Source organism: Microtus oregoni, unplaced genomic scaffold (assembly GCF_018167655.1).
Source record: "Microtus oregoni isolate MIOR12 unplaced genomic scaffold, Mior012 000019F_ref0000042, whole genome shotgun sequence".
Classification (NCBI taxonomy): Eukaryota; Metazoa; Chordata; class Mammalia; order Rodentia; family Cricetidae; genus Microtus; species Microtus oregoni.
In genome coordinates this window covers 1,278,043-1,287,060 of record NW_024543078.1, presented here as the reverse complement: position 1 = coordinate 1,287,060, position 9,018 = coordinate 1,278,043, and the positions used below count along the sequence as shown (strand labels likewise).

General features: G+C 44.6%; 1 pseudogene; it reads left to right on the top strand.

Moving 5' to 3' along the window:
* Positions 1-4,328: 4,328 nt before the first annotated feature.
* LOC121459947 lies at positions 4,329-4,449 on the top strand (annotated as a pseudogene).
* Positions 4,450-9,018: the final 4,569 nt, after the last annotated feature.

Here is a 9,018-nt window from a genome sequence, read left to right as displayed (position 1 = left end):
TATAGACTGTTAGTCAGAAACAGAACAGCCAAAGGATTGCAGCTGGCATCTGAAGGGAGAGGACAGTCCCGGGACTGAGCCTGCAACCCCTGTTTCTGATGCTATTTCCCGAAAGCATCAAATTAAGTTGAATTGGGCTAGCTAGCCAGTGCCCTCTGAAATATTTCTTGCCTACTTGGTGTGTGAATAACATACACAAAGACGTGCAATTACTATCAAGAATGTTCTGTGTTGTTTTGAGTTTGTTTTCCCAAAATAGAGTGGAGCTCAGCTACCCTGGGGCACTTGAAACAAGGAACTATGAAGCTCTTTATCCAGGCTGGCCTCAGAAGAAAAAAAATGTTTGGTTAGGAGAAGGCAGCCTGGGGAATGGCGGGGGATGTACCTAGTCTCCCTGAAAGACAATCAGTCTGGCTCCCAAGAGAAAAAAAATTCATCTGAACAGATTCTAAAAGGAAGAATTTAACCCTGTAATAAATGTGAAATTCTAGTGAGAAAGCTGAGGCATAGCTTTGGTGTCCAGCAGGTGGCGATCAAATCTAAGGTGACCAGAGACTGCACTGGAAATGGCATGGAGAAGTAGCCTGTGAGAGACTGAGCAGGGGACTCATTTCTGTTTTGTAGGGTGTTCACCCCAACACCCAAACCTCATTTCTCTTCCTGCCCTTATAAATGTTGCCCTGTTGGGCTAGGGGCGTAACTTAGTTGGCGGAGTGCTTCCTTAGCATCCACAAAGCCCTGGGTTCAATCCCAATACCTCATAAACTAAACATGATATCGCATGCCTGTAATCCTAGCACTTGGGAGGTAGAGTCAAGATAAAAACTTCAAATTCGGGCTGGAGAGATGGCTCAGAGGTTAGGAGCACTGACTGTTCTTCCAGAGGTCCTGAGTTCAATTCCCAGCAACCACATGGTGGCTTACAGCCATCTATAATGAGACCTGGCGCCCCCTTCTGGCTTGCAGGCACAAGTGGAAGGAATGCTATACACATAATATAATAAATAAATAAATAAATAAATAAATAAATAAATAACAAAAAACTTCAAGTTCATTCTTGGATAAATAAATTAGAGACTAGCCTGGAATATGTGAAGTCCTGTCAGGCAGTGGTGGCGCACGCCTTTAATCCAGCATTCAGGAGGCAGAGGCAGGTGGATCTCCTTGAGTTCGAGGCCAGCCTGGTCTACAAGTGGTAGTTCCAGGACAGGCACCAAAAACTACAGAGAAACCCTGTCTCGAAAATCAAAAAAAAGAATCTAGGTTGGCAGAGGGTATTTTCTCTCCTGACAATCTGGAGATGCCAGTATCTATTTTTTTCAATATAGTGTGTGTGTGTGTGTGTGTGTGTGTGCGCGCGCGCGCACACACACACGCGCGCGCACTCGCGTGAGAGAGAGAGAGAGAGAGAGAGAGAGAGAGAGAGATACATACATGTATGGGGATGCATGCATGCCACAGCAAAAGCTAGTGTCCTTTGTTTTTCAGTTTGTGTGTATGTCACGGTGCACATGAAGAGATCAGAAGACAGACAACTTGTAGGAACCAGTTCTCTCCTTCCACCATGTGGGTCCTAGGGTTTGGACTCAGGTATCAGGCTTGGCAGCAGGGCAGCAGGTGCCTTTACCTGCTTAGCAGTCTCACAGCTCCCAGCGCCAAGATCTTTTAACTGTTTAAGAAAACAAGCATAGCCGGGCGGTGGTGGCGCACGCCTTTAATCCCAGCACTTGGGAGGCAGAGGCAGGCGGATCTGTGTGAGTTCGAGACCAGCCTGGTCTACAAGAGCTAGTTCCAGGACAGGCTCCAAAACCACAGAGAAACCCTGTCTCGAAAAACCAAAAAAAAAGAAAACAAGCATATAATGCATTGTGATTAAGTCCAAACAAACCCTTTCCCTTCCCTTCCAATTTTTATCCTATCCCCATCTCCTCTTCCGAACAATTTCAAGTGCAGGCCCACTCAGCAGCTCTCTTGATCTCTTTGTTTCTTTGGTTTTTGTCTCTGTTTAGGCAGAGTCTATGGAGTCCTGTCTGGTCTGGAACTATCTGTGTAGAGCAGACTGACCTCAGACTCAGAGAGATCTGCCTGCCTATGACTCCAAGCGCTGAGATTAAGGGTGTGTACCACCATACCTTTTTTTTTTTAACTCACTGAGTCTAGTTAGTGATGCCTGTATATGTAAGTGTAGGATAATATCCTGAAACATGGACAGCCTCTAAGGGTTCACATTCTCCCAACAGTCACCTGTTGCTAATAGCTACTCAGGAATAGAACTTCCTTATCCACCGCCATCTATGCTGGGGTTTCGATGGGCTTGATCTTGTACAGGCATTATGCAAGCAGTCCCACCCTCTGTGAGCTCGTGGCCAGCAAATGTTGTCTCACTGCACACACCTCTGGCTCCTGAAATCTTTCTGCCCCTCCTTTACAATGATCCCTCAGCTTTGGGGAGAGGGCATGTAACCTGACTGTCCCATTTAGCACTCAACAGCCTTCCCTTTGTACATTGACCAGTTGTGGTCTCTGTATTAGTTGCTACCTTCTGTAAAAGGAAGCTTCTCTGGTAAAGAATGGGAGATGAGGTGATCTGTGGATGTGAAGAAGAGCTTGAGATGGGGGTTTTTACTATGTCTGTTTAACACAATAACCGTGTTAGGTCCTCCCTAGAGCCTATCACTGAGCTAATCCTGGATATTTGAGATGGGGTTGTTACTATGTCTGTTTAACACAATAACCGTGTTAGGTCCTCCCTAGAGCCTATCACTGAGCTAATCATGGATATTTTTTTCGTGGCCCAGCTAACAGTACTAGTTCCATTTTATGGATCAGGCTTCAAATTCAGTCAGAAAGTCATTGGTCACTCCCACAGCATCTGTACCACTAATGCACTGGTGAGCCTAAATCGCCAGGCTCGCCATTACTGTGGCTCACAGGGTTCACAACTGGGTAAGACTGCTGATGACTTTTCTCCCTTAGGAGTCCCTTAGTTCCTTCTAGTACTGGGAAAGCTAGCCCGTGGGGTAGAGGTTCCGGTGAATACCAACTTGAATTCTCCACTCAAGTGTGTGGAATCTTCAACAATAGGATCTTACCATCAAGTTCTGGAGGGTAACTGTGGTAGTCTGAAGAACAGCCCTGTAGGCTCATATGTTCTAATATTTAGGGAGTGGCAGTACTTGAAAGGGTTAGGAGGTGTGGCCTGGTTGAAAGAAATGTGTCACTGGGGGTGGACTTTGAGTTTTCAAGAGCCCAAGTCAGAGCCAGTGGCTCTTTTTCCCTATTGCCTGTGGATCTGGATCTGGAACCCTCATCTACTTCTTCAGTACCATGTCTGCCTGCATCCCACCATGCCTCCTGCTGTGCTGAAAATGGACTTTCTGAAGCCGTAAGCCAGCCCCAATTAAATGTTTTCTTTTATAAAACTTGTCATGGTCATGGTGACTCTTCCCAGCAATAGAACACTAACAGACAATAACAAAGAGCTGGGCAGTAGCCGGTAATGTTTGGATAGGGTTAGAGGACCCCACAGGCCAACCGAAACTGACACAGGTCCAGCAGGTGCAGTATAGGCTCCAGTTAGCCACCTGGTATGCATGGGCAGCAGGCCTCAACTTAGTACGTGGGCACTTTGCTTGCCTGCACACACAGGCCATTGCCACAGTTGGGTACAATCAGCTGACCAGGGTGGAAGGGAGTCCACAGAGTGTGTCCATCAGCGTTCCTGCCGCAAACGGAATGACTCAGGCGCTCTCTCTTACTTGTGGAGAAATAACTCAGTTTCTAGTTGCAAGCATCCAGGGAGAAGGAGACTAGGAAAGGGAACAGGATTCTACCTGAGGACAGTAGCAAAGCCACTTTCTACTCTGTTGGGGTTGGGGGAGCAAAAGCCTGGAATTTGGAGACGCCATTGAACCCTGGATCTTTTGACTCCTCTTCCCAAGTGCTAGCCTGTGCCACCACCCCAGCAAAATGTCTGCAGTCTGTCCCATATTAGCTGCATGACTACGGGAAAGTTGTTTCCTTTTTCTAGGCCTTGCTTTCCTGTCAAATAGATGGTATTTTTCTCCCTCCAGTATCTGCTCTTCAGATGAGAAGTGTATTCAGTCTAGTACCAGCAGAAGCTGTCTAAGCCCAGGAAACTAGATACCCTAAGAGTGGGGAAATAAAAGTTCTGACTTTCCAATTGCCATACTCCCACACTCTCGGTTCCCACCACTGAACATTCGTTTAAGAGAAGTAGATATTAGAAGTCAGAACTGCTATCTATGTATGTTGAGAAGGCCAAGGACTTGAGTTAGTCTTAAAAAAAAAAAAAAAAAAAAAGAACAGCGCTTACTCCAGAAGCACACATCCTAAAATTGGAATGATACGGAAAAGGTAAGCGAGGCCTAGAAAAAATGGTCCCTGTGCAAGGGTAACACTCAAATTCATGATAGTTCTATTTTTTAAAAAGATTTTTTTCGCCGGGCGATGGTGGCGCACGCCTTTAATCCCAGCACTCGGGAGGCAGAGGCAGGCGGACACTCTGTGAGTTCGAGACCAGCCTGGTCTACAGAGCTAGTTCCAGGACAGGCTCCAAAGCCACAGAGAAACCCTGTCTCGAAAAACCAAAAAAAAAAATAATAATAATAAATAAATAAATAAATAAATAAAAAGATTTTTTTCATTAATTATGTATACAATACTCTGTCTGTATGTCTGCTGCTGGCCAGAAGAGGGCACCAGATCTCGTTACAGATGGTTGAGCTCAGGACCTCTGGAAGAGCAGCCAGTGCTCTTAACTTCTGAGCCACCTCTCCAGCCCCTATAGTTCTATTTTAAAAGAAAAAAGAAAGCTGCTGTTGCAAACAGAGATTCCGGGTGCTTGTCCGGGTGCCTCTACTATGTTAGACTCTGCCCTGTTCACCTCCTAGGGTTCCCTTTGCTGCTCTCCACCCTCTCACAATCTCATTGACTGGCTTTGTGCTCTTGATCCTTGGGGAAAGACCTACGCGGGACAGGAATGTTGCCTTTGAAGAAAGGTTACCTTCCCTTTACTTCCCCTCCAGTAGAGCTCTGCTTCCTCCTCACAGGTGGGCTTCCGTAAGACATTATAGAGCCTTCCCTCTGTCCCCAGGCGTAAGAAACTATCCCATGGTAAGTGCTGAGAACAGAGTTCAGGGAGATTCCAGTATAAGAAATAACAGTACTCACCTATTCTCACCACCCTGGGAAATCTCAGCCTCAAGGAAGAAAATATGCTCAGGATGATTAATATCTCTTTCATCCAATTGCTTTATGTTCAGTATCAAAGGAATGTCCGTTTTACCTGTCATTTCTCCCAGCTGTTTTATTATGTTCTTTTTGTGGGAGGGGCAGTTGGTGCAATAATTTAAGGCAAAATAAGTTTAAGGCATGAGCCTTCCTTTCAAGGACTGTATAATCTATACTAGCATTGGTGTACAATGTTACACCAACTCTGCTTATGGAAAACAGCGAATGCTCCCTCTCAGTGTCAGTGGAAAAGCAGCTGGACTGTAACTTAGTTGGTAGAATGTTTACCTAGAATACATGAAGTCCTGGGTTAGATCCTCCATTACCAAGTGACTGGGCTTGGTGGCATGTGCCTATAATCCCAGCACTCAGGGAAGTTGAAACAGGAAGACCAAAGTCACAGTCAAAGCAGGCAAGGTTCTTCTGTGATACCTAAGATTCTGACCCAAATAATTGAAGAGCAGAGCAGCAGGTGGCTCTGGCTTCGTCCCTTCCCCAAAGCTGCAGTGCTGTTTCTCTGTGTCTCAGCTGTGCTCCCAAGTAACCACAAAGAGGCTTAACACATTAGTCACTAGTGCTCAGCTGGTAGCTCAGGCTGCTTTCTAGCTAACTCTTTTTTTTAATTAATTAATATTTTTGGTTTTTCAAGACTGCGTTTCTCTATAAAACAATCCTGGCTGTCCTGGAACTTGCATTGTAGACCAGGCTGGCCTTGAACTCACAGAGATCCCCCCCCTTCCTCTGACTCCACCCTTCTTCCTCCCAACATTCTTTCCCCCGAAAAGTCCTGCCTAGCTATTGGCCAATCAGCTCCCCTCTCCCCAGACAGGATTTCTCTGTGTAACAGTTCTGACTGTACTTGAATTCACTTTGTGGATCAAGCTGTCCTTGAACTCACCAAGATCTGCTTGTCTCTGGCCCCAAGTGCTGGGATTAAAAATGTGTGCCCATGGGGGCTGGAGAGATGGCTCAGTGGGTTAAGAGCACTGACTGCTCTTCCAGAGGACCCGGGTTCAATTCCCAGCACCCACATGGCAGCTCACAACTGTCTGTAATTCCAGTTCCAGAGGACCTGACACCCATGGCAAAAACACTAATGCACATAAAATTAAAAAAAAATAAAATAGGGGCTGGAGAGATGGCTCAGAGGTTAAGAGCACACTGATTGCTCTTCCAGAGGTCCTGAGTTCAATTCCCAGCAACCACATGGTGGCTCACAACCATCTATAATGAGATCTGGTGCCCTCTTCTGGCATACAAACATACATGGAAGGAATGTTGTATACATAATAAATAAATAAATAAATAAATAAATAAATAAATAAAAATAAAATAAAATAAAAATGTGTGCCCAGTACAGTAACTCCGTAGTGGAGTTTGAAATCAGGGACTGTGATACCTCCAGAGGTTCCTGTACTGTACAGGATTGTTTCGGCTGTCCTGGGTTTCTTCCCTTCCATATAAAGTTGAATACTGCAAATCAAAACAATTCTGAGATTCCATCTTACACCAGTAAGGATGGTCAAGATCAAAATTACTGATGACAACTTATGTTGGAGAGGTTGTGGGGAAAAGGGAACACTTCTGCATTGATGGTGGGAGTACAAGCTGGTACAGCCCCTTTGGATGTCAGTGTAGCAATTTCTCAGAAAATTAGGAAATAACCTTTCTCAAGACCCAGTAATACCACTTTTGGGGATATATCCAAAGCATGTTCAATCATGCCACAAGGACACGTGCTCAACTATGTTGATAGCAGCTTTGTTTGTCATAGCCAGAATCTGAAAACAACCTAAATGGCCCTTGACCGAAGAATAGATAAGGAAAATGTGGTACATTTACACAATGGAGTACTACACAGCAGAAAAAAATGACATCATAAGATTTGCAGGCAAATGGTTGGATATAGAAAACAGCATATTGAGTGAGGTAACCCAAACCCAGAAAGACAAACATCATATGTACTCACTCACAAGTGGCTTTTAGACATAAAGCAAAGAAAACCAGCCTACAATTCACAATCCCAGAGAATTTAGACAATAACGAGGACCCTAAAAGAGACATACGTGGATCTAATCTACATGGGAAGTAGAAAAGACAAGATCTCCTGAGTAAATTGGGAGCATGAGGATCATGAGAGAGGGTTGAAGGGAAGGGGAGAGGAAGGGATGGCAGCAGAGAAAAATGTAGAAAAAAATTAAAAAATTTTAAAAAAAGATGTGTGCCACCACTGCTCAGCTCGTAGAATTGTTAATGTTGATTTTTGTTGTTAATATGCTCTTATTTTGTACAGAAAATATGTCTGTCACATCAGAAAGAAGACGAGTTTGAATCCTGACTCTATAATCTAATAGCTAGGCCACAGTTGGTGTGGTGATACACTCCTGGAATCCTGACTCTATAATCTAATAGCTAGGCCACAGTTGGTGATACACTCCTGGAATTCTAGCATGCAAGGGGCTGAGGCTGGACCAAGAGTTCCATACCAGCCTGATTGATATACTCTTGTCAAAAAAAAAAAAAAAAAAAAAAAACCAACAGTGTCAAGCCAGGGGTGCTAGTGCACACCTTTAATTCCAGCACTTGGGAGGCAGAGACAGGTGGATCTCTGAGTTCAAGGCCAGCATGGTCTATAGAGCAAGTTCCAGGACAGTTAGAAACCCTGTCTTGAAAAACAAAACTAAATAAACAAACATATAATATCAAGTTATGTAATCTTCCATGTTCTCAATATATTCATCTATAAAACAGAGATTTACTTCCCAAGACTTGTGGGAAGAATTGAAGTAATAGATACAGTGTCTGTACAATGACTGCTGAGAAGACAGAAGTCCACTCAAAGTCTGAGGTCTTGCTGAATGCGGCCAGACATCACTGATCTTACCCAGCACTCCACAGCACAAATCACAGCACTTATCTCTTCTGCTAGACCAGCTTCTGGAGGGTAAAGGTTGTTTTTATGTCCATTTTCCTATGGACTAGTACATTGCTTGATTAGTAAGATATAATTTGAACACATTGCCTTTAGAAAAAATTAACAAGCTGAGCAGTGGTGGCACATGCCTTTAATCCCAGCACTCAATACGCAGAGGCAGGAGGATCTCTGTAAGGTCAAGGCCAGCCTTGTATACAGAGTGAGTTCCAGGAAGGCTCCAAAAGCAACACAGAGAAATCCTATCTCAAAAAAAAAGAAGAAGAAGAAGAAAAGGGAGGAAGGGAGGGAGGGAGGGAGGGAAGGAGGGAGGGAAGGAGGGAGGGAGGGAAGGAGGGAGAAGGAAGGAAGAAAGGAAGAAAAGAATTCTATGTGAGGCTGGATGTGATAGTGCATGTCTTTAATCCCTGCATTTGGAGACAGAGGCAAGCAGATCTTGGTGAGTTCTAGAACAGCCAGGGCTACATAGACCATGCCTCAAAAAAGAAAAAGAAAAAAAAGAGAGAGAGAGAGAGAGAGAGAGAGAGAGAGAGAAATTCTATGGGTAATATGGGTCAATGGTTATTGGTTAAGAGCACTTGCTGCAGGGTGGGGTGGAGGACTGGAGAATGGCTCAGTGGTTAAGAGCACTGGCTGCTCTTCCAGAGGTCCTGAGTTCAATTCCCAGCAAGATGGTAGCTCGTGACCATCTGTAGTAGGATCTGATACCCTCTTCTGGCATAAAGGCATGCATGCAGATAGAGCATTCATATACATAAAACAAATAAGTAAATCTTTAAAAGAGAGAGAGAAAGCACTTGCTGCCCCTCCAGAAGACCCATGTTTATCCTCAT